Raw genomic sequence first — 27,543 nt, 5'->3', positions numbered from 1 at the left:
GAAGTTCTCATCCTTGTTCATGACACTCAAGCGACTTCATTTTTGCCAAGGTCTTATCATTGATAATTAAAATCAAAATAATTTCAATGCCCACTCTCTAGCAATCTATAATAACAAATGCAAACAATAAAATCACTTTCTATTCTTTCAATTTTGAGTCGCATACCTCTTATAGAGTTTCAGGTGTTTCAAGTGCCTCTTCAAACAATTCTTGAGACTCAATAGCTTCCTTGTACACATGTGTATCTTTAAAGTCTGCTGCACCAAAATTGTATGTCCTAACTACTACTCCACAAGCAATGATCTCAAGAACAAAGAGATCAATCATATTCGTAATTGAACACAAATCATAATCCCACAAATATATAGACGTATTTAAAGAGCACAAGAAAATTATATTGCTTGAAATCCTTCTGCCATTAAACATAGATGAAATCTTTCTAAACTTTGATCTTTATACACTTAAACATGTGTATAGAATTCTATAAATAATTTTATATACACCTAAGATACTTTAGACCCTAATACCAAAATCCCTTTAGGTATAGCTCAAGTTGACCTATACTAGTATATTTGACTAGGTCAACCGATAACTTAGGGTATTCTTAAGAATAAGGATCTTGGGGTCTAGGGGAAAGTGTATAAAGATTTTAACACTTAAGAAACTTAAAAATACTCCCTTATTTATAGCATATAGTATAAATATTAAAACACCTAAGCACTTCATTTTGGGATATTTTAGCACTCATTAGTGTTGTTTTGGTCTCCCCCACTCTCTCTCACTCACTCAAATTTGTAGGTCACCTCTCATTTTATGCACATGCCCTTTAGGTGTTATTTTACCACCATTTTGGTCATATATTCTTATAGTTAAAAATCTCTTTGGATCATGGGGTCTAGGGGAAAGTGTATAAAGGTTTCCATGAGATATGCTATTATTACTACAACTAAAAATACTCAATAACATTTCTTAAAAACACTTAAAGCTTAAGGGGATGGATAATTATCCTTCAAATCTAACTCTTTGACTGAGTATGAGTTTCTTGAAGGGACTGGAGCCAATGATTGACTTTCATTATTGTGTTATGAAACATCATTAAATACTAACATACTTGCTATACCAAAATAAGCTTTGTTTTGTTGGTCAGTCCATGGTGGTATTGTACAAAATCCTCAGCTCTAGCAATAACTCTTGCAATCCTCAATCCTCAACTCCCACGAGATATGATTATTTAGCTCCCACAAACCTCAACTCCAATACCTCCTATAGTGTGTGAAGATAGAATAAAAAATTAAAAAATTCAAACCTTTGGCTATTTTGTTAATACAACCCAAGTTGGTTGAAATTTTGACCAGATTGGGAAACCCGAAGTTGGTCAAAATTTTGACCAAATTAGGTATTAAAAAAAAAAAAAAAAAAAGTATTGAACAAGTCTCTTCATATGTTGGTCAAAAATTTAGGTAAAAAATTGACCTATAATGTACTAGTGCTAGTAGCCCTTCAAATCAGGTATTTCCAACTTTTCACAAAACTTCTCCAAAACACTAGGCACAAAAATTATACTCAGATAACCATTTCAAAGTTATGTAACATATCCCAAATCCAACTACGACTCCTTTGGACCAATACTTTGCAACTTCTCAGTTAGGTCTAATTAGCCCACTTTTACAAAGGAACCCTAAAAATACCTTTCTTTCACACTTTAGACCCCAATAAAATGTTGAATTATGACATAAAATTAAATATTTTCATGTCCTTATAGGGTGTCACACTCATTTGATACCCTAAATAATAAATCCTCACTTTTAGGCCTCTCAAACTAGGGCTCTCTCGAATTAGACCCAATACTCACTTCCAAGATCAATCGAAGGTTCATTAACCTTTTATTCAATATATCTTCACACTTCCAAATAGAAAATCATACCCTCATTCAAAGAAGTTTTACAAATCAATACATGGTACTGTGTGGACTTATCCTTCAACATGCACTTAGTCCTTCAATTGATGAGTACTAACCTACCAAATCACATGTCTTATCTTCTTATTATAAATAACTAATGAACATTGGATTAGACCCATTTTGAAAGTTAAAATGGAGACATAAAGTAGAATGTGATGATTTTGATCATAGGACACTCAAACTATGCAAAATTGTCACAAGTTGTAACCTTACTAAACTAGTCAGTATATTGTATACAGATGACTTAAAACAACTTCAAAATAGACGAAAATGTGTTCTTACACAATTTTTGAAAATTAATACCATTCATCCAATCCTAAAAAGGTGAGATTAAACTTGTAGCATACATAGAAATGCACAAAATATCATGTAGTTGTAGGAAAACCAAACATTGTATTATTCAAAATGAAAAAATTACATTCACATCACCTTATCTCCTTTCCTTAGGCACACTCTTTCCAATATAGACCTATTAAACTAGCATAAGCTACCCAAGCTAACCTTTGAATCAACTACCTATTAATTGAAAAGTATAATTTTTCCCTTCTAACTATCCCATCGGCCCAACCTTATTACATTTTGATTATTTAGGACAAAAAATGACCAAATAGCATGATTATTCCATTTGTCTCACAATTTTTTGCATTTTGACCCAACAACTTTTGCATAATTGACAACATTTGAACAATTTGACACTATAACTTGAACCATCACATTGTATGATTTTAAGTGGTCTTAATACATCAAAATTTGTCATACGAGATTTTATTGCACCCCAAGGAACTTAGTTACATCATGTTTGATTTTGTGGTCTCTTAGGACCTTTAGGTGCTCCTATACCATACTCCCCACTATAAAATTCTAATGTCACAAGAGAATAGGGGTTTTGTCTGTCATTATTCTACCCATTCTTCTTGTTGGACTTCTACATTTTTGTCGTCTTCCACACTTATAGAAATAAAAAATCATTTTGAGTTCATGTGCTCTCCTTCCACTTGTAACATTCAACAAATTTGTTAGAGACATTAGATTTAAAAAAAATATTTGGCTTGTTTCCTTACAACCATGGTCATGCCTTAGCTATCCAAAACCACCTTCACCTACTTCTTGAGGGTCATATGATCGTTCCCTCCTTTGGATATTAAAGTGATCTTCATGTCTGTAGCCCTTCTATATGCATGACACTTAATGTCCCCTAACCATCACACTATCTTGCTCAATCCAAGAAACCCCACCCTTCAACTCTATCAACACCCTTTGTTTACTATCAAAACCATATTTTTGCAACATCATTGAATTATTTACATCTCGCTCATCTCTATCTTTGGATCTCTCTACTCTAGGAACATGTACATATAACAATTTATTTCTCCCTATGGATATGATCCTTGAATCAAAAGGTTGATAGACACCATCATATTCTAAGAAGTAATTTTGGCTACTCCCCTATCCTTAATGGTTACAGACTACTATACTATGTTAGAAAAATCCCTTTAAAATTTGTCTTGGGAAACTTAACCTACTTCTCATCATTCATATCTTCATACTCAAATTACTTCTCCAAGGCATGAAAACACCCCAATATCTCATCACTATCAATCTTTCCATGATAGATAGGTAAATCCACATTCGCTCTACTTCCTCCACTTTGTACTACCTTCAGTATTCTAATGGTCCTTGTCTCTTCGAGATCCAACTCATATTTGTAATGTATCCACTATTAGGGTTATTCTAGGACAAGTAATATCTATAAAATAATGGTTAGAATCACAGCAATAAAAAAACTAACTATATTATTGTACCCTCTAATTTAACCCCAATCTTAAGGACGTCCCCAAATTGAGCTTCCTAGTTCAAAGCTACCTCGTCGTCTTCTCAGGAGTGCACCCCTTAAGGTTCTTCTTGGATGGGCATCCTCTATCCAAGGCCAATCACATATGCATATGTTGGCATCATCAAAATACACTTGCACATTGATTCTCAGCCATGGTAGACAATGGAGATTTTAATATCTCACATGCTCCATGCTTCAAATCTCATTAATCTCCATGGTGTTAACCCTATGAGCTAACACAATATTATCCACAAGTATGATTCATTAATATAAATAAATTCATAAACATAATTAAACAAATATAATCCATAAACAACACTCATCCTGGCAATTCAGGGAAGTCAATACCTGATACATGCAATTTGCATAAAATCCACACATGTACAATCATAATGCCCGTGACGGCACGGTAGGGAGGTCGACAATGGAAGATAGGGACATTTGCAGGAAAATTCCAATCAACTAAGCAATCAAGTAGGGCAGATCGAGTTCATCAGTTTGAAGGATGACGACTCAATCAGGGAGGTCGACAATGACAGACAAGGAGATTTGTAGAAAAATTCTAGTTGACTAAGCAATCAGGTAGAGCAGATCGGGCTCATGACTTTGAAGGATGAAGATTCAAGTCTTGGGATGAATTTTTTACAAAAGAGCTATACTATAGCCGACAAAACCATTTTTTCTAAACCCTAGGTTTCATATCAATACCAATGCTAAATCCAAGTAGAAGGTACCTTTTGACATTTGTGAAAAAGAGACACCATTCAATGACCCTCTGTGGGAAACAATTGTTGAGCATAGGGTTATGGATGGTGAGATCTCCAATTAGCAAGGTAACAGGTTTTCTTCTGCACAAAATACAGAACCTGTATTATCGAAAGAGTGAGATACTGTTGTAAATTCATAGGTGCATTCTTCTATTATTGTAAGTTCCAATCAACAACTATAGGTGCATTCTTTACAGGCAGGAAAGGGTTCATGGGAGAAGGGAGAGATCTCTCTACAAGGGATGCAAAGACAAATGATTTCCAAAGAGGTTAGGAGAGCTCCCATCAAATCAAAACCTCCAATGGCCAATACAAATGCTGGTAAATAAAAAAGGATTTGGAGGAAGAAGTACTTAGACAATATTGTTCATGTAGATATCGCTCATGTAGACACCAGGTTTAAAGACTTGGTAGTAATGGAAATCACTATTCCAAAAAGCTTGATATTCCCACATGTTCAATTTTTGAGAAAGATAGCACTCAGGGTATAGATCCAAACTCACAATCTAAGCAAATTGAACATACAACAATGGATTCTTAGTAACTAGCTAGGTACAAAAGAGGTATTATTCCATGACCAAGTTTTAAACTATTTTACTATTCTCTTTACTTCAAACTAGACTAGGGATTGGGTACACAAATTCAAAGGGTGGTTTTGTAAAGGTTTTGGCATCTCTACCTGCCCATTTTCCCCTAAATCGAATGATGTCATCTTTTTTCCCTACTGGATAGAATTATCAGATTTGCCACTTGAATATAGAGATACAAAAATTGCTGAACTGATAGCAAACAAGGTGGGCATTTTTATTAGACATGATCTCATCCCTTTTGAACAAGTCTTTCACCTAGTTAGGGTTTGTTTACTTCTGAGCAGTCAGAAACCAATACCACAACATATAATTTTCCATTCTAAATGGGGGGATTGGAAGCAAATTATTCATATTCAAGAGCTAGACGTAATTGATAAACATTCGTATTCAAGAACTAGAGGTAATTGATAAAAATTCTTTGATTTTAGGCCATTTTAATGTTGATTGCCAAGGTGCTGATCCAGACTAGATTATGGTATGTGAGGACCATTCATCATCACCTGGGAAATGCAAATTTAGGCAGATAGATGAGAATAGTATAGATCTTCATCGAACTTGTAATTTAGGCTTGGATTTTCCAAATGAGCCTTCACAAGATCAGATCCTTCCTTCAAATTTGGAAACTGAGGCTAACAATCACTCTAACTATTTAGACATGTCACCCCTCTCCTTCTCAGGCCATTATGCTAGTGGTAATCCTATAATGGAGATTGGTATGGAAACTCAGACTAGCTCTGGACTGGAATCTTAGATTTCTAACACTTCACAAAACTGTCATAAGAAAATGGATAGAAGGGGCCTTGTGAAATGCCATTTTGCAAAATAGTTTCCAATATATTTTCTAGTAGTAAGTTTTAAAAATCAATTTTTTTTGATGGCACATGCTCAAAAATTCTATAACATTTCATATCATCAAACAATTTGTAGGTAGTTGAATTACCATGATTTTTTGCTGCCTGATTGGAACAAACAAACTTGGTCTACAACAGATTTAGTCACACATCATGTTATGTTTAATCAGTCCCCTCTAGAGATTTTTTTCCTGAAATATAAACAGACTATACAAGGCCTCAGGTTGGGCAACAATGTGGAAGTTGAGCTAAATCAATTAGCTAATGAGATTTCAACATTTGTGGTATCAGAACAATTTCATTTAACTGTAGATGAAGTTATGCAAGAAGATATGTCCTAGATTTCAGTAGAAAATCTTGAGGAAGGTCAAAGTCAACTTAGAGACTTCTAGCCTGAACAAATGAGCAATGGAAACATTGGTTGTGGGACCACTTTTAATTTCTCACAAACCCTTTCAATCATGAAGTCACTTGGAGATCCCATTATGGCATCCTCTACACCAAAGACTCGGGGTAGAAAGAGTAAAAGTACAAAAGCTAAAGAAGAAATTATAGTAGGCATTCAATCCACTTTGGAAGAGAAATTTCAATTAGTAAAAGGAGTCACCAGAAGGACTAAGTGCCTTTTGGTGGAAGGATAAAGATCATAACATGGAATATGAGGGGCATCAATGTCGCTGACAAGAGAAGCAAGATTTAAAAACTGCTTGATGAGTCGAGAGGTGACATTATATTACTTCAGGAGAAAAAGTTATCAAATGAAAAGTATGAGGAGTCAATTGCTAAATGGAAACAATGGAAATCTGTCCATTGTCCTAGTATTGGGGCATCGAGAGGTTTAACCACTTTGTGGAATCTGAAAGTTCTTACTAGAAGCTTAATAGAGCAAGAATTGGGTTGGCAATGTTTCAAGTTTCAACATTTTGAAACCTTGATGGTTATCTTTAAAATTTATGATCCCTTAAGTATTTTAGATAAGGCTAAAATATGGAATTTCATTTTAGAAAAAATTAGATCTTTACCACAACAAAATTGTATCATAGCTGGTGATTTCAATGCAATTCGAAACAATAAGGAGAAACAGGGAGGAATTTTTCCATCTCCAAAAATTATGGAGGATTTTGATAACTTCATCACTATCAATGATTTGTTTGAAATTGAAATGTCCAATGGATGCTTCACTTGGCACAATAGAAGAGATGGTTTCCTGCAAATTGCATAGAAACTTGATAGATTTTTACTTTCACAAGCATGGAAAATATCACCTATCCTATTCTCGACAAAAATTCTCCCTTTCTTTGGTTCGAATCACTTTCTTGTTTCATTATCCTTAGATAATAAAGTGGGCTAGCCATCATCATGTTATAAATCTTCATTTAAATTTGAAAGAATGTGGTTTAGACATCCAATGTTTCTCCCATTAATTAGATAATGGTGGGTCAGTGCTCCACAGGAAAAAGGTAATAGTATGTTTAGGTTCTATAAGAAACTCCAATATCTTAAAGGAAAAATCAAAGTCTGGAACAAACAAGTTCTTTAAAAAAAAATTGAAGAAAAAAAGAAGGTGCAGTAGGAAATTCAAGAAATTAATGAAGAAATCATTAGTTCTGGCTTGAACTCAAATTCAAATTCTTGTCAGAAAGAGAAGCAACTTCAATGGGTGGAGTTGTGTCACAGGGAGGAAGAATATTGGCAGCAAAAATCTAGAGAATTATGGTTAAGTGATGGTGACCATAACACAAAATTCTTTCATGCTTCAGCAAGTCAAAAAAAGGCAAATAAATCCATTTTTTCAATCAAGCAACAACTTATGGGTAATATATTATTAGATGAGGCAAGTATCAAAAAGAAAGGGGTTAGATTCTTTAAAGAGCTTCTTGATCCATCAAAGAAAGTGGATGTAAATAGTCATCAAATTAATTCTTTCTTAGAGGCGGTCCCAAGAATTATATCAGATCAAGATAATGATGCTCTAATGAAACCCTTAACTTTGGAGAAAATTCAAAAAATAGTTCAATCCCTACCCCCAGATAAAGCACTTGGTCCTGATGGTTTTACAACTCTTTTTTTCCAAAAATGTTGGGATGTTCTAGGTTGGGATTTACTTATGGCCCTTGAATCCTCTCAACGCAAAGGTTATATTGGGAATTTTAATACTACTAATATTGCCATCATTCCTAAGACTGGCGATCCCCAGACTTTTGTTGATTTCAGACCAATTTCATTGTGTAACACTATATATAAAATTTTCACAAAGGAAATTTATTCTAGATTGCAAGTTTTGTTTCCCAATATCATTTCTCCAGAACAGGGTGGTTTTCTGCCAAGTAAAGAGACATCAGAAGGGGCAATTGTCACTCATGAAACTCTTCATCATATTAAAGAAAACCAAATCCCTTCCTTTGTTATTAAATTTGACATGATGAAGGCATATGATGGAGTTAACTGGTCCTTTCTTATCAGAGTTTTGGAGAAATTTGGATTAAGTAAATCATGGTGAAAATGGATCAAAGCTTGTATTTCGGGGGCTACTTTTTCGGTTCTTTTTAATGAGTCCCCAAAGGGGTTCTTCAAATCTTCTCAAGGTATTAGACAAGGTGATCCTCTTTCATCGACCTTATTTATTCTGATGGCAAAAGCTTTTAGTAGGGCCATAATTCAATCTCAACAGTTGGAGCTTTGGAAAGGCATCTAGTTTGGAGGAAACAATATAGTAGTCACACACTTTCTCTTTGCAGATGACACTTATTGTTTGGTTCTGCAAACATTAATGAAGCCAAGCACATTAAATATTTACTGGACTAATATTCACTATTCTTAGGCTAGAAGATCAACATGCTTAAATCTAGAATCTTCTTTTTCAATACAGCTCCACCTATTGTACAAAGGATTAAAAAGATTCTTCATTTTGAGGAGGAAAAGTTAACATTTACATACTTGGGTGTTCCCTTTTTCATGGGCAGTAATAAAGCTTCTTACTAGAAAAATATAGTAGATAGAATTAAAGCCAGAACTATGGCTTGGAAGGTAAGATGATTCTCTCTATCTGGAAAAGTTCTTGTAGTCAAGTCTATCTTATCAACTATCCCAAATTATTACTTCTCTATATTATCAACACCCAGGCATATTATTAAGTAGATTAAAGGTATCATTCAGAATTTTTTATGGATAGAAAATAAAATAGGTAATAGCAAAATCCCTCTCATCTCATTAAAGGATATGTCTTTATGAAAATATCAAGGTGGGATTAATCTTCCCAATCTAGCTTTAAGAAATATTTCTTTTGGCAGAAAATTAGTTTGGTCTTTGTATGGGAAAGTGACGCTAAATGGTGTAGAATTTTCCAAAGAAAATATTTAGATTCTTCTGACCCCTCCAAAATTTTTACTATAGAGCACTTGCTTAAAGGGTCAGTTGTTTGGAACTTCTTGGTAGGATCCCGAGATTCAGTTGCTAGATATTTGACTTGGAAAATTAATAATGGTTCCAAGGCACTTTTTTTGTAGGATTCATGGAATGGCCTCCCTTCGTTATGTAACTCTCAATCTTTTGATAATTGGATTACAATTTTCGATGTTGAATGGTGTCCCTATGTAGCTGATTATTTCCAATTTGTTGATCCAATGTGAAGAAGAGTTACTTGGAAAAACCTAGACAAGTTACCAATTCCTAATCAGATCAAAAAAGAATTTGTTAGTATTTGTAAATCAAGGACTGTTTTAGTAACTAATCTCCTAGATACACTAATTTGGGCCCCATACCAAGAGGACATATACTTAGTTAAATTGGGTTACCTAGCAGCCAAGAACATAGAAATTGGTTATTAGTCATTTCGGGCATTCAAATTTTGTTGGAACTTGGTAGTCTTACCAAAGGTAGGAAATTTTGCTTGGTTAGCTTTAAACAAGAGAATCTTGATAGGAGAAAAGTTATCAAAATTGAATATTGTTCACAATATGCAATGTGTAATATGCATGTAGGAAGAGGAGAATGTTGATCACCTCTTTGTTCAGTGTAAATTGGCACATCAATGTTGGATCTTCATTCTTCAAAAATCAAATTACAACATGCCCATTCCTAACACCTTATGGGATATGTTTCAAGAGTGACCAACCTCGGTTAACCACTCTTATTATTCATGTATTTGGAAGTATATCCCAGCAATAGTTTTCTAAGCTATTTGGTGGGAAAGGAATAAAAGGATTTTTTGAAATGAACCCTCGACATTTGAATCTGTGCTATTAGCATTAGAAGTTGCAGTTGGGGAAGTTGTGGTAGCCTATATCAGAAGAACTTCTAAACATCTTATTGTCATAGGTTGGGATATTGCTTTAGCTAATAGGTGGGCTTCTTTACCCTCTCCATCTTATCAACTAATTACTTCAGGAGGTCCTTGTGAGAGGCTTAACAGAAAGATGGTTAAATGGATTCCCCCTACTAGGGGAATTTGTAAGTTAAACTTTGATGGATGCTCAAGAGGCAATGAATTGAGAGCTAGAGTGTGTATAAGAGATCATAATGGATAGGTGTTGGGTATGTTGGCTCAAAAATTACTGATTGGTACAAATGACAAAGCTGAAGCCATGGCACTCTTACTTGGTTTATAACTGACACTTCAACTAAGCATAGCTAATATTCACATTGAGGGGGATTCTTCAGTGGTTATTAATTCATGTGTAAAGAAAGAATCACAGAACTAGAATTTTGATGATATTTTGGAAAATGTTTGGAAAATGATTGATAAATTTAAAGTGGTGTCCTTCTCTCATACCCTCAGGGAGGGAAACCAAGTTGCAGATAATTGATCTAATATTGGTTGCAACTTGAAGGCTACTGAGGTAAATATTACAGAGTTTATACCTATCAACTTTCCCTCTTTATTTACCTTAATCTAGAAAGAGCAAATTTTTTAATGCCAGATTGATCAATTTATCATTTCATTATGGTTGTACATAGTCTGCCGAGTTAGAAGTTTTTGGAGAAGTTTGGGTTTAGCATTTGTTGAGTGGTCTCAGTGATTACCGAGTGTCTTGGTATAGAGCAAGCTGATTGTCTCCATGAAGTGTTGATTGAACATGGTCGAGTTCATTGATTACCAAACTACTCGGTTTAAAGCTGGTTGAATGACCCCATGTAGAGTTGACGAAGTGCGGTTGGGTTCATTGATTATCGAGTGTCTTGGTATAAAGCTAGATGAATGACCTCATGTAGAGTTTACCGAGTTTGGTTAGGTTCATAAATAACCAAGTGATGACTATATTTAGTGTTGACCGAGTTAGGTTGGGTTCATTGATCACCGAGTATCATGCAGTGTTGCCCAAGTGTGAAGGGGTATAGTGTTTACCGAGTCAGTTGGCTAACGTAGGTTGAACTGCTCGAGTTCTTATTATATCTAGGTACAAAATATTAATAGGATGTTCATGCCAATGTTTAATAAGGCTGGTACGGATTTGATGTATTCAATTTGGCACAAGTTAATTCAAGATTTGATAGTGGATTTGGAGATTTACGAATTGCAAGTTGAGAGTTATGGTACATTACGTGGATGAATTTGGGAGATTCAGATCACCTTATGGCATTCAAAAGGTCCTTATTTGAGCTGGCTTCTGTGTAAGGCAAAAAACGGTGGCTTCAATTTTTTCATTAATTACTATCGTCATGAAACTTGTTAAATACGTAGCTTTGCCTAGAGTTTTCTTGGTGTATTTTGTATTTGAGGCCATGGTGATTCAGGACAGTATGTGTAGATACTATAGAGTGTTCATCTCAAGTAGAGAACATGAACTCCCATGGTTCGGTAGTGCACCAATAAATGAGCTAAAGGAAGCTTTGAATATCACTTGTGATGTTTGTAAGCATTGTTTCAGAGAAATTCTGGGCTCTGCAACTTTGTGTTCGATGCAACTGCAAGTCTTTCTCCCATCACATATTTTATCTCATTTCTTTATGTATGTTACCAACCTCCTCCAAGATTTGAGTTTCATGGAGCGTATTGCAGATTGGCTTGGTTTTGGTAAACTGCTTGGAATGGAAGGTATTAGGAGTGCTCTTCATGAGTATGTCTTAACAATGGGAATGTTACCCTATGTAGGGGTGAGTGGTTTTTTGCATGATAAGAGTAATTCAGACTTCTAAAATTTTGTGGTCTCCTTTTCCAAAGCTTTGGAGGCCAGTAATTTAGGACAAGTAGAGCATTTAATCTGGTGCTATAGAGGTAATTTATCGCCTTAGGCTTGTGAGCCACTAAAAGTTAAGGCTAGTACAGTTGATGGACTTATTATGCATGAGCATGATGTATTGGCACCATTTGGAATGGTGGGGTCTTCAGTTCGGTAGCCTATCAACATTATGCAGATTGATAACCCTTTGGGTAGGTTGGACCTTTTGGTAGATCAGGAACCTTCTCAGATGGAGTTGGAACCGTATTGACAGATTACATACTTGTTTAGCTGGGTTTTTGGTGAACATTGTATTAGATATAACATGATGCTGGTATATGGAGGTGGTTCTATAATAATCTTTTACATGCCAATTTGAGGCTATGGCTATTGGGGCATTAAGTTGTCAACTTCACAATTTTGTTCTTCATGTGAATCCGTATTATTCACAATTGTAATTTTTTAGCGAAGGTATCATTTTTGTTGAATTGTACAATGATATATCAGTCAACTTTTGTAATCTGGGTAAAGACTGAAGGATTTCTTGCTAAGTTCTTCATTTCATGAGCCCTTGAACCAACTTTATATATATATGGTGGCTTGCCACCTTTCACAAAAAAATAAATAAATAATCCATAAACATACCTTTCTTACTGTCTTCTTTTCCAAGAGTCACAACCTTTCATAGTACAAATCATTTGAAAAGTCACAACACTTCATAGTTATAATCCTTTTGAAAAGCCATAAACTTCATAACTAAAATCATTTCAAAAAGTCTCAATACTTTATAATCACAATATTTTTGAAGAGTCACAATTATTCATAATTATGACCCTTTCGAAAGTTCAAATCCTTTCTAAATCATTGATACCTTTTCAAAAGTCACTTCCTTATTTTCTTCATATTACTTTTCTCTTCCATTCTTCCTTTTTGAACTCCTATCTTCTTCTCTCTTTCTACAAAAAATTAAAAATAAACTCTCCTCCCTTTTATATCTTGATTTTAAGGAGTCATGTCTATTTGTTAAACATCTCTTGACTTTTCATTAGGTTTAGTTAATTTATATTATTCTATGTTATATTATTTATTTACTTACTTATTTGTGTTTATTATTACTTATTATTAAATTCTATTTAGGAAGTTAACATACTTTCTACAATATTGTCTCTTGTATTTAACTTTATTTCTTTATTTGCTCATTGAAATTTTATTAATTATTTAAAATATCATACTAAATATTGCTTCATTGATAGTATAGATTAAATAATAATAATTTCCTAGTTTTATATTTTAGTATTAGTTTTAATATAACTTTATTATAATTATTAATTTAATAACATTGTATTATTTAATTATTATTAAAAAAATTATCTTAAAATGGGGATATGCAAGTCCGTCCTTCCTCAAATTGCTTGTCCTCAAGCAATTAGACAATTTCATCCATTGAGTTGATATATATATATATATATATATATATATATATATATATATATATATATATATATATATATATATATATATATATATATATATATATATATATATATATATATATATATATATATATAAGACCAAATTCTTAGGTTGCTATCATGGACATGTTTGAATCCTTTCTAATAATCATTAACTTTCTACATTAGTCTTTCATATAAATTATTTTTCTTGATCCCCTTTAAACCTACATGATGGCAAGATCATGCTCTAAAACCACTGTAATGTCCCCACTATTAGGGTTAGTTTGGGACAAGTAATACCTACAAAATAATGGTTAGAATAAAAATAATAAAAAAATTAACTATATTATTCTACCCTTTAATTTAACCCCAAACTTAAGGATGTCTCCAGATCAGGCTTCCTTGTCATCTTCCTAGGAGCGCACCCCTTAAGATTCTTCTTGGATGGGCATCCCCTATCGAGGGCCAATCACATACGCATTTATTGACATCATCAGAATATTCTGGCACATTGATTCTCGGCCATGCTAGATAGTGGAGATCTTAATATCTCACATGCTCCATCCTTCGAGTCTCATTAATCTCTATGATGTTACCCTATGAGCTAACACAATATTATCCACAAGTATGATTCATTAATATAAATAAATTCATAAACATAATTAAACAAATATAATCCATAAACGTACATTTCTTACCTTCTTCTTTTCCAAGAGTCACAACCTTTCATAATACAAATCCTTTTAAAAGTCACAACACTTCACAGTTATAATCCTTTCAAAAAGTCAAAAACTTCATAACTAAAATCCTTTGGAAAAGTCCCAATACTTTATAATCACAATGTTTTGGAAGAGTCGCAACTATTCATAATTATGACCCTTTTGAAGGTTCACATCTTTTCAATATCATTGATACCTTTTTAGAAAGTCACTTCCTTATTTTTTTCATATTACTTTCTTCTTCCATTTTTCCTTTTTGAACTCCTATCTTCTCCTCTTATTTAAAAAAAAAACATTCCTCCCTTTTATATCTTAATTTTAAGCAGTAATGTCTATTTGCTAAACATCTCTTGACTTTTCATTAGATTTAGTTAATTTATATTATTCTATGTTATATTATTTATTTACTTACATATTTTTGTTTATTATTATTTATTATTAAGTTCTATTTAGAAAGTTAACATACTTTCTACAATATTGTCTCTTGTATTAAATTTTATTTATTTATTTACTCATATAAATTTAATTAATTTTTAATTATTTATAATATCATACTAAATATATTTCATTAATAATATAGATTAAATAATAATCATTTCCTAGTTTTATATTTTAATATTATTTTTAATATAACTTTACTATCATTATTTATTTAATAACATCGTATTATCTAATTATTATTAAAATTCTATCTTAAAATGGGGATATGGTAATATTCTTCTCCTCTTGAAGGGTTCATATCATCCCTATCATCTGCTTCATCCTCTTCTAGTATCCCTTTCAAAAGTTTCTAACCTTTCTTGAATTATTGCATACTTCCTTATTATTTGTCTCATTTCTCTATCTCTTTTTGCCTCATCTTCTCTACTCTCTCTCATCTCCCTTTCCAAGGTCTTTCTCAACTCTTGGTTTTCCTTAGCCATTTGACTCTTTGGAGGCATCTTCCCTACTAACCCTTAGAAAGGATCCACACAATGATCACTTTAAGGCCTACTCACTACCTAGATACCACTATAATGCAACAGTACCAGGTCCAAACTAATAGAAAATAATAATTTAACTAATTTTCCCAATTATGGCTTCGATTCCCAAGGGTTACATGTCTTTCCTTCTCCACTAGACCTTACCATACCCTTCAAATATGATTCCCAAATTCAGTGGCTTGTCCCAATACTCCCAAGGGCTTTAACATACCCCAACTATCTTGACTCAAAAGTATGTACTTACTTCTACAATACTTACTTCTACAACTAGTCACCTACCAACTTACTTAGACAATATTCTAGGCATGTTCTTGGTAGCCCTTGAAAATTAGGTATTCCCAACTTTTCACCAAACTTCTAAAAATTAATAGGAAACATATTACATACTCAAATACCCTTGTAAGAGTTAACATATCCCTCAACCAACTATGACTCCTTTGGACCAACTTTCTAGACCAGTACCTTACAACTTGCTAATTAGGCTTAATTAGCCCATGTTAACAAAGGAACCCTATCAAATACCTTTCTTCCACAATTTAGACCCTAGTTTAGTCTTGCATTATGATCACAAATAAATTATTTCATACCCTTATAGGGTGCCACACTCATTTGATACCCTCACTTTTAGGCCTCTCAAGCTAGGCTTTTCTCAAATTAGACCCTTTCAATCACTTTTAGTCTCAAAAAAAGGTTCCTTGACCTTTTATTAAATACATCTTAACAATTTCCAATATAAAATCATGCCCTCATTAAAAGAAGTTCTACAAATCAATACATGGTACTCTATGCTCTTATCCTTCAACATGCACTTAGTCCTTCAATTGGTGATCACCAACCTATCAACCCACATTTCCTATACTCTTTATGTTATAAATTATTAATGTTAATTGGATTAGATCCATCCTACATGTTACAATGGAGACATAGAGTACAATGGGCCAGTTCTTCTAATAAGACCCTCAAACTATGGGAAACCATCACAAACTGCCACCTTACCGAACTAATTAGTATATTATATGCAGATGACTTAAAATAAATTCAGAACGGACTAGAATTGTTCTCAAATAAATTGTGAACATTAATACCATTCATCCAGTCCTACAAAGGTAAGATCAAACTTTTGGCATACAAGGAAATGCACAACACCATGTAGTTGCAAGAAAACTGGAAATTCTATTATTCAATATGAGAAAATTACATTCCCAATACCTTCTCTCCTTTATTGAAGCATATTATTAACTATATAGACCTATTCAACTAGCATAAACTACAGAAACTAACATTTGAATCAACTACTTATTAATTGATAAGTTGTCAACAACTTTGTGAAGTTGCTTGACAACTTTTGTTGCAAATTTAGAACTTTTAGTATTTTTCCCTTGTAACTATCCCATCACCCAAACCTTATTTTGATTTTGATTATTTAGGAAAAAATGACCAAATATCATGATTTTTCCCTTGGTCTCACAAATTTGATCACATTGACCAAACTGAGCAACTTTTTCCCAATTGACAACATTTGAACAATTCAACACTATAAATTGAACCATCACATCATATGGCCTTAAGTGGTCTTATTAAATCAAAGTTGGCTATACACAAGTTTATTACATCCCAAGGAAATTAATTACATTATATTTGGTTTTGTAGTTTCTTAGGACCTTTCGGTGTTCCTACACAACACTGACATCATGTGTACATAGCCAAAAAAGTCATTTAATATTGATTTCTAGCTCTTTCACATTGTAATGGTTTACAATTGTAAATTGTGTTGTTGGAAAAATAAAACATTGAAACAAAAAATAAGATGTGCTAGCCTGATTAAGAACTCGATAGAATGAAACAAAACTTGTTGTGATTATTTTGTCTAGTATAGAGATATAGTATATAGTGGAAACTTGTGCATATTAAGAATTCATTTGACTTAATGTACTATGTTTATGAAATTGATCAAACAAGGATAACAATTAGTTTTATTGCAATATTTGGAGTGTAATGTTCCTAGTAAAGGAGCTAATTTTTAATGCCAAGAACACACATGCATACATGTGTGTGTGTGTGTGTGTGTGTGTGTGTGTGTGTGTGTGTGTGTGTGTGTGTGTGTGTGTGTGTGTGTGTTTATACACACATACATACCATCTTCTGATAGATGTGGTCAAGGATGGAAAGATAAAACTAAAAATGGTAGAAACTTTGATGAAATTTTCAAATTTATTAATCAAAATTGTAAGCACCAAGAATTTTATAGTGTCTTGAGTATATGAGCCTCTTAAACCTTAAGAATAGGTTTTGGTGCTATTTTAACCATTGATCTTGAAAGGGATTTGACAAGTCAGATAATTGCTAAAAATAAAATAAAATCAAGGTAGATTGTGTAGACATATTTTTTAATCAATATTTTAGATTACACTTTGTGATCTATCATCAATATAATGCAAGAGAGCACAAGAAGATAAAATTGCATATCGATTTTTGTCTTTTCTTCAATTTAAAATTTCTATTTTGTTTATATATATATATATATATATATATATATATATATATATATATATATATATATATATATATATATATATATATATATATATATATATATATATATATATATATATATATATATATATATATATATATATATATATATATATAAGTTTTAGTTTTATTTGATTATATTTTCCATTCCTTTTCTTGTCATATGTTTTTGGTTTTATTTTTTAGATACTTTTGTAGTCTTCGTTGTTCTCCTTCTTATGCTTTTTAATTTTTCCTTTTAGTTGTTTTTAGTCTTTTATTTTGGTTTTTCTTTTTTATCTCTTGTTTCTCTATTTTCATTTCTCTCTTATTTTGTATTTTTTTTTTGCTCTATTCTTTTGTATTATTTTTTTGCTCTATTTTATTTAGCTCTTTATACTTCAATTCTTTATGTACTTCTTTCTTTCCCTTTCCTTATTAGTTTCCTCTTTTGTTGGTTCTCTTAGTTCTATTTTTTTTATGTAGTCATTTTTTTCCCCCACCTTCTTGAATATTGTGTTACCCCTTTCTCTCTCCTCTACAAATCACATTTTTAATCCTATTTTGATTGTATATTTTTAATATGTGAACTCTACCTCTAATAAAGTATTGAATTTGTGCAAGTCATCTGATTCCATAAGTTTGTACTTTATTGATTAATTGCAAGACATCATAAGATGGAAAAATATAGTATATTTGGAGTGACATTGTGGGATTCTATGACACATTGTCATGAATTCTTATGATGTATAAGAGCTAAAAGTTGGAAGCTTTACTTTGGAATCATGACCAGCTATTTGGGCTTTAATATTTATCATACGCCAGCTATGCAAAGATGCAATAGTATGTGCCCAAGTCAGGAATCACATTTGCTCAGTTATATAGGTGAAGAGAGATCATCATGGATGACATTGAAAATTATGTCTATATTAGGCACCACTTTTGAAAATTTAATAACATGGCATGTATTTATGTATGCATGTGTATATATGTATGCATATGTATATATGTGATATATATGTATATATGTACATCTACATATATGTTTGTGTGTGTGCACATGTATATCTATATACATGTATATGCATATATATATGTATGTATATTCATATGGTTTGAATTGGTTTCTCTGTGTCAGTATAATTTTTCTTAATTTTTTTCATGTAAAGTAATATTTTAAAAGTATAAAGGGCTTATTGGGCGTGGAAAAAGATAAAGTCTACCTTCTTCACATGATCTTAAAAAACTACATTGTATGCAATATGTTCTGATTAATGCATTTGTATGTGTGTGCATGCACATGTACAATAGATTGCAAAAAATATTTTAAGTTCATTTTTTAACTTGCATTACAAACGTATTGCAATCTTCTATAGATTTGATAACACATTATGTAAATTTAGAGTGTAGGGTTGTATATGTAAATAAAAATATTCATATACATGCATGTTTTATTAGAAAAAAAAAATCTCAAATCTGATCCTAATAATTAAATCATAAAAAAAGTACTATTTGTAAGTTATAATTAGAAAATTGAATATTTGAGGTTTATTTTCTAGCCAAATAAATATCCTATGTTATTCAACAATGCCTTCAAGGGTGCTTATTATGTGTTTTTCTTTGAGCTCTATAATTTAAAGAAAAGGCCCAAACAATCTTTGTAGATCGAACTATATGGTCTTTGAATGTTAGGCCTTCTACATGAGAAATGTAAAAATATGTTAGGCATATTAAAGAGTTGTACAAGAGGGCTATACTTGTTGACCAACTTATGATGCATGTTATGACACATCATAAGACATCTTTGGTTCAAAATAATGGAACCAAAATGATATTTAAATTATAATGAAGTTATGACATATTGAAGTAATACATCAATTTTAACCAATGGACTCATCTTCATTTTTGGGTTTGGATTTTATAAGCTAAAATGAGGCACTCTTTTTTTGAGTTGTTTTAGTTTATGATTCTCTCATTACTATTCTATGGTTTTATGTATATTATCTCCTATGTATTACATGCTTGAGATAGAGGTTATTTGAAGTTTTGAGATATTAGTCAGTTGTTTGGAGTCATCTAGAAATCTAGCTGGTGATAAGAGAGCTTTTTTTTAAGTGTATTCTAAATATGTTGTATATTAGATAATATATTGAGATACTTGACACTATTAGTTTTTTCTCTCCAACTATTTATTCCTAACACCTATGTTATACACAATTTATTTTATGTTTATATGTATTTTTTTATTTTTGTAATTGTTACAAAAATAATTTACACAACGTTGTCCTTGTCGTTTTATTGTAAGAAATCATTTTGCACATCATACTTATTTTCAACGTGTACAACTTTACATTTTCTTAGAGAATTATATTTTTAAGTTCACTCAAATAAGCCAATATATATGGATATACAAAGCTTTGCATAAGTACATAAATAATGACATGATTGCATGTGCAATTCTTCATGTCCATAGGTAACTAAACATAGACATATAAACTAGCATACAAATATACATGCTTTTATGCAACCTAAAGTTGTCATATTTATATTAAAAGTACTTCAATAGTTGTATATAGCTACATACAATTATTTAGATTTAAAAAGTATCATGCTTTTGATTAGTGCAAGACACTAAAGTTGAGTGCTTGTGTCATAACAAATTTGTAACACACCATTATTAGGGCCCTTCATAAATAGATTTTAGTCACCACTATGAGAAATGATCACAATGTGCAGATAAAGAATTATTCTTGTGGTCTCTTAGTATCCAAAAGTGTAACTAATGTCTTCAAATTTTTAACGCGTAATTAAATATTTGTAAAATTCTAAAATGTCATTAACTTTTTTGGAGGTATACAAAGTTAAAATATGTGACTACTAAATCATCTACCCTATATCTCTCTTTCTATTACAATAATCAAATAAGGGGAAGTTACAATAATAGCCCATGCAGCGTCAGGGACGTGAGATGAAATGTTCCAAACAACTACAACAACTTCTAAATTTTTGAGTTTAAACAGTCTATATGTTTCAATCCAGATATATATGCTTTATATGAAAGCTTAATTCTGGTTCTTTCAGCTCACGAGTTGGTTGTTTGCAACCTAGTTTTGTTTAGATGTGATCAATATTGTAATATATTCTTTTTGTATTTTCATGGTGCAGTCCTTTTGAACTACTATAACTATTTGTTTGTATTTTTTTAAACAATTTTTTAAAAATCAAATAAGACATGTACAATTGTGTTTAATGTCCTCTATAATTATAATTATTGACTTTTCTATTAGATTCTTTTAAGATGATAAAGCTATTGAATGTTTTCAATATGTTCGGGTTTTATAGAGTAAAGAAAGAATCATGATTTTCCTCAGTCTATGGTGCTAAAGTCGGATGGTTGTGTCGTAGCAAATTTTTAATGAAATGCTATTAAGATCTTTCACGAGTTATCACTACTGAAAAATGACGTGATAGAAAAAGAAGAAGTTTTGTGTTCTCTTAGCATCTTAAAGTCTAAACAATGACATCACTATCACGATTTCCATAAGTCTATAGCAGTAAAGTTGAAAGGTTGTGCATACCAAATTTGTAATACACAATTATTAAGATTAGAAAAATGACATGAAGATAGACAACAAGACTTGTAATTTCTTACCGTCCAAGTCTAAACAACAACTTTACTTTCTTTAGACAACGAGACTTGTGATCTCTTACCATCCCAAAGCCTAAAAAACAACTTTACATTCTTAATTCACATATGATAAAAGTCTCTCAAAAATCTAATATATCATCGAACACTAAATCTGATATTTTCCCCATTAAAAACAATCAATTAAGAAATCTAATGAATTCTGGTGTCCAAAAAATACCAACTTTTTGTTGGTTTTCAAAAGTTTCCAAGATAAAAGGAAGTCTCGTGATTTTCATAATGTAAATGAAGCTGAGTGGTTGTGGCATATTAAATTTGTCTACAAATTCCCAAACAAATCAAACCTTTTGGGGATTTTCCTTACGCCATTATTGAATCTCCAATTCAATTCATAGTACAGTGAAATGGTAGTGATCGCTTTCCACATGCATTGTTTTCGGAGTATTGAAGCCTACAGTCCTCGTTTTGCCGACAAAATTGCAGGTATCACAGAAAGTTGTATCCATACATGTAAAAGAGAGAGGAAGTTTTAAAGAAAAGGAAGTAGACTTTATTGCAAAAGATTAGGGACTTTAATGCTGCCATTGTTTTCAAACACAGCCTTCTAAATATTGCAGGTCAATTTACATAAATGAAGTGGTCAGTGGAATTTGAGGGTGAATATGCCTCCGTACACGTTGCTTGTCCATTGTTAGTAGAGTTGTACGTTGTGAACTCGAAACAAGTGGAAACTTGAAGTCGGTGGAAGAAAAACCTGCCCTTCCGGTCACCCTCCTCCCTCAATTGTCTAGAACTTTCTTGTGGGTTTATGATGTTATGCCATTCTTAGTATATAGCTGGTTTGTTTGTTTAGTATGGGTATTGGCTAAAACATAATTCATAGTGAGGAAACATAACCTTTGGAAGTTCGGGAAAAAAAAAAACCAAGTGTTTTCTCTCATAAGAATTATGTTTTAGATGTTTTATTTATTATGGGAGTAAGGGTTTGGATTGGATTTTCATTTTTACCTATAATAGTCAAGGATTGAGAGGTAAAGGGTAATTTGTCCTACAAAAGTTAATATAGTCGGAAGATCGTTATTTAGTATAGGAGTACGATATAGTTAGTTGTCTAGTATATGAGTACAAGCATGTGTTGATATTTCTTTTCAGCCAATAGTCAAGGATCTGCTAAAGCTATTAGTAGTATTTGCCCAACCAAATTTGTATTGTGTGTAAGATAGTTCAGTTATCCAATTGAGAGCATGGGCTTGTTGATATCACTTTTTAGCCAATAGTCAAGAACTTAGGGGTATTTGATCTACCAAAGTTGTAAGGATCATATTTCCTACAAAAGTTATATCAGTTGCAAGATAATTTAGTTTCACATTATATAAGTAAGAGCCTATATTAATATCCCTTTTTAGCAATAGTCAAGGAGTGAGGTATCTGATCCACCCAAATCATAAGAGGAATTTGTCCTACCAAAGTTATATTGTTTGTAAGATAGTTTGGATATCTAGTATAGGAGTAGAAATCTATGTTGATAAGGAGTGAGGTATCCGATCCACCCAAATCATAAGGGGAATTTGTCCTACCAAAGTTATATTGTTTGTAAGATAGTTTGGATATCTAGTATAGGAGTAGAAATCTATGTTGATATCTCTTTTTATCCAATTGTGAAGGACTAAGGGGTATTTGATCTACCAAAGTTGTAAAGGGGATTTGTCCTACTCAAGTTATGTTGACTGTGATATAGTTTAGCTATCTAGTTTATGAGTGCACGCCTATGTTGATATCTCTTTTTAGCCAACAATCATAGACTCGGAGGTATTTCATCTACCAAAGTTGTAGTGATCATTTTTCCTACTAAAATCATATCAATTATAAGATGTTTACTTATCTAGTACAAGAGTGCATGTCCATGCTAAGATGTCTTTTTAGCCAATAGTCAAGGACTAAGAGGTATCTGGTCTACCCAAATTGTAAAGGGCACATGTCCTACCAAAGTTATATTGTCTATAAGATAGTTAAGCTTTCTAGTATAGGAGTACAAGACTATGCAGGCATATATTTTTAGGCAATTGTCAAGGACTAAGAGGTATTTGATCTACCAAAGTTGTAAGAGGCATTTGTCCTAACAAAGTTATATTTATTGTAATATAGTTTAGTCATCTAGTATAGGAGTACAAGTCTATCTCTTTTAAATTAATAGTCAAAGACTCAAAGGTATTTGATCCATCAAACTTATAAGGGATATTTTTCCTACCAAAGTTCTATCATCCATAAGATGTTCAGTTATCTAGTACATGAGTACATGTCCATGCTAAAACATCTTTTTAGCCAATAGTTACAGACTAGGGTAACTGGTCTACCAAAGTTATAAGGGTTATTTGTCCAACCAAAGTTATATCATTTGTAAATTTTTTTTGCTATCTAGTGTAGTATGGGAGTATGGATTCATGCTAATATTTACTTGTAACTAATAGTCAAGGATTGAGGGGAGTATGATCTACAAAATTTGTAAGGGTAATTTGTCCTACCAAAGTTGCAAGAGGTCTTGATTCTGTCAAAATTGTTGAGAGGACAATCTCAAGCTCATCCCTTATATATCTCTAGGATTGTGAACTTTGTTGTATAACATAAATAAGAAAAATATCATCATGATTGCAATCCTTTAGGTTCTAAATTTATTTTGCTTTTTTGAATTACATATCAAAAAACTAGTGGGAACTTGTACTTGGTGAAAGGAAAGCCCAATCTTCTAGTAATCCTTCTCATACTTACCTATGTAGAATTTTCTTTATTTGGTTTGTTGGACAAATTTATATTATTCATAAGATAGTTTATTTATTTGGTGTAGGAGTGGTCTATGTTGATATTTCCTTGTAGCCAATAGTCAAGAGCCAAGGGGCGTCTAATCTAGAAAAGTTGCAAGGAGTATCTATCCAACCAATGTTGGAAGAGGTTTTTGTTTTGTCAAAATTGTCTACAACACAATCTCAAGCTCATCCTTTAAATATCATATCTCTAGAAATTCAAACCTTACTGTATATCATAAATAAGGAAAACCATACCATTGTTATTAGTAGCAATCACACCTTAGTGTGCAATGGGTACACTGAAGATGTGTGAGACAATGTGTTTTTATTTTTCGAAATTTTTGCATTGTGAAGGGGATCATTTGGTAGAGGTATGGAATGCCAATTAGGAATAGTTATGTTCTTTTTTCATTGGCATTGCATTCTTTGTATAAATGGTTTATTGATTGACGGTTTCAAGGTAAATACAAACAATGAATTAATTGCGCCAGCTAACATAGAGCATAAGTTGGACAAACCACTAATTCAAACTATGCAAATGTGTGGACATATCCTAATTTACTACATAAATTAAAATATGATACATATTAGAGAATGATATTTTTTTCAATATTGAAACATGTAGCCCACCATTTCTTAATGATGAAATATATCTTACTATTTCTAAAATCTTTCACTTAGATAGAGGAAAAAAAGATAGATATACACATTTTAGTTCTTTTTTTTGTTAGAATAATATAATATTAAATATATTTTGCTATCGACTAAAATATTGCACCTCTTTTGGGTGCAATTGCTAGTTAAATTTATATCTACAAAGGAAAATTGACCATGTACAGGAAAGCACGATGTGAGTGCCTCACTCTTTCCCTCCACACAATATTTCAAGATAGAGAACACCATAACTTCTCCATCTATTAACACAATACACAATTTAATCATGACTTGCCCTTTGATTTTCCACCAGCATGCCATGTGTATCAAATTTTATTTTATTAGTAGACTCTATTTTTTCTTTTGAACATGGTGCATGTTCATTTTGAAGGTAATAAAAAAAGGTAGGGAGATTGTCAGGGAAATTTCCCCATGCAACGCATTGTGTGTCCTTTTCATAGAAAGTCACAACTCTCGTTTAGCAGGCCCAATTTTTTCAGAGATAGGATGCATGGTCATCAAATGGGGATTTGAGGAATTTTCATGATCTTTTTCAATGTCAATTCCCACCATTGTGCCAAATGTCTTTCTCCCTGCTACAAGGTTTTCCTCTTCCAATAGAATTTACTTATTTCAGATATGACACATGACTCTCTCATAAGTATTTGTGGAGCTTCTGGTCTTATTCAAGGAGGGTTATTTCACAAGAGTGGAGTGTGTTATCCCCATCAAATTCATGCTTCCACACATCTATTTTCATAGGTCCTTGGTTTATTCTAATTGTTTACAGAGTTCTCGACAAAGCTACCACCATGACTATAGAAGATATAGTAGTGAACTGTGATCCTTGTAGGAGGATGATGACCTTGCACAATGATTAAAATATAACTTTATTTGCAGATCAAGGACTATTTGTCATTGCTTGATGGAATAGATGTGACCCATCTCTAAAATTTTGTGGAATGTCTAGTACTAAGCACACCATCTATTTCACTTCCCAATTAGGGGTTTTAGACAACACCAAGCGGCTATATAGAGAATGAGAGAGCATTGTTTGGAAAAAGTGATGCAAGAATATCCTGGGTGTAAGAGCAATCTTGTATCACCCTTCCTTTCTATTTCTTGAATAAGGGTTATCTTAGTGCAAAATTATTGTTTGTGGAGACTCGCTACTTAGTAAGTCAGTCACATGAGCTCAAAATGTCCTAATTTGAGATGTGGTGGTTCATCATGGATACATCAACATGTCGGTTGAGGTTCACTACCATATCATGAGTATCCATGAAGTTATTGCAGATTTTTAGTGTGAAATTTTGGTACAAAAACTTGAGGCTCAATTTTGAAGGCCTTAGAAGCTCTAGATAGGCTCTAAAATGAGGCCGACTGGAGCTTCTGCGAGTTAGGCACTACAAATTAGAAGTTGAGGATTTTGAAATTAGGTCATAATAGCCAATCATCTCAACATTTCAGAAGTTATGGTCTTCTGATGTTGGACCACTTGAAAATTCCAAAATAAATGTCATAATTATTTTGAGTTGACTCTATATGTAATTTTAGGGTTGGTCAACCTCAAGGGTTAGGGTTTGATGTCTAGAACCTTTTTAGGAGGTGTAAAATTACCTATATAAGGAAGGCTCGTAGATTGTCTAGGACATCTCTAGGTGATAGTTCACAGCTTTGTCTTGCAAATTATTGTAAGGAAGGTGCCCATGTGGGTTTGCATAATATATTTCAAAATTCCAATAATTCTACATTTGTGGAGATAATAAGAAGCCCATATTTTGTTTTTGCAAATTGTTGTTGTTTCTCTATTTATGTTATGTGTTAAAGGGTTAATTTAATTTGATTTTTTAAATTACCTTTACTCTCTTCTTAAGATTTCCCTTTATGCACTTTGATGCAATGCAAGGCAGGAGAATCCCAAAAGGAGATGTCCTAGCCCCTAGCAAGTAACCACACAATGGAAACACAATAACAATGCAACAAAAATGCAAGATTTGATACCAAATCACAACTCTTTATTTATAAAATAATGGTTTACATACAATATGCTTGATTATAAGGCCTTCCAGGTTAGGGCCAAATGTAACAACAATTACAAAAATAGTTTTGCAAGATCCCTCAAGATCCAACTCAATCCTAGCTAGCCTAGATCTGTAACATAATAGAAATCTGGTAGAAACCTCCAAGATCTCAACTTGTGCCCACAACCCACCAAGAAACCTCCTTGTTTCTAAACCGTAGCCACTAGCTCTTCTAACAAACTCGCAACTCCACCATAGTCCTGTTGTAAACTTCCTCACATTCAACACTCTGTCTAGAGACTCTAAAAAAACTCGCCCTTCAGCTATTCCATGCTGAACTTAGGATCCACTCCCTTTGAATGAATAAATCACTCCACCAATTAATGAACGATCTAAGACTCTACAAGACCCCCTACTTATACCCAACTAAGCCACGAGTTGACCTAGACATTACAAATTGAATAAACCCCTTGCATTAAATGCATATTTAACCCACAAGTCGGCTCACAAAAAACATTAAATACAAAATGTTAACACTCAATTAACATGTGATAACCACACAAAATACTTAGGATAAGTTCCAAGTTTAC

Source organism: Cupressus sempervirens, chromosome 6 (genome assembly GCF_028749045.1).
Source record: "Cupressus sempervirens isolate cs-2001-9-10 chromosome 6, ASM2874904v1, whole genome shotgun sequence".
Lineage (NCBI taxonomy): Eukaryota > Viridiplantae > Streptophyta > Pinopsida > Cupressales > Cupressaceae > Cupressus > Cupressus sempervirens.
This window is presented reverse-complemented; position numbering follows the sequence as displayed.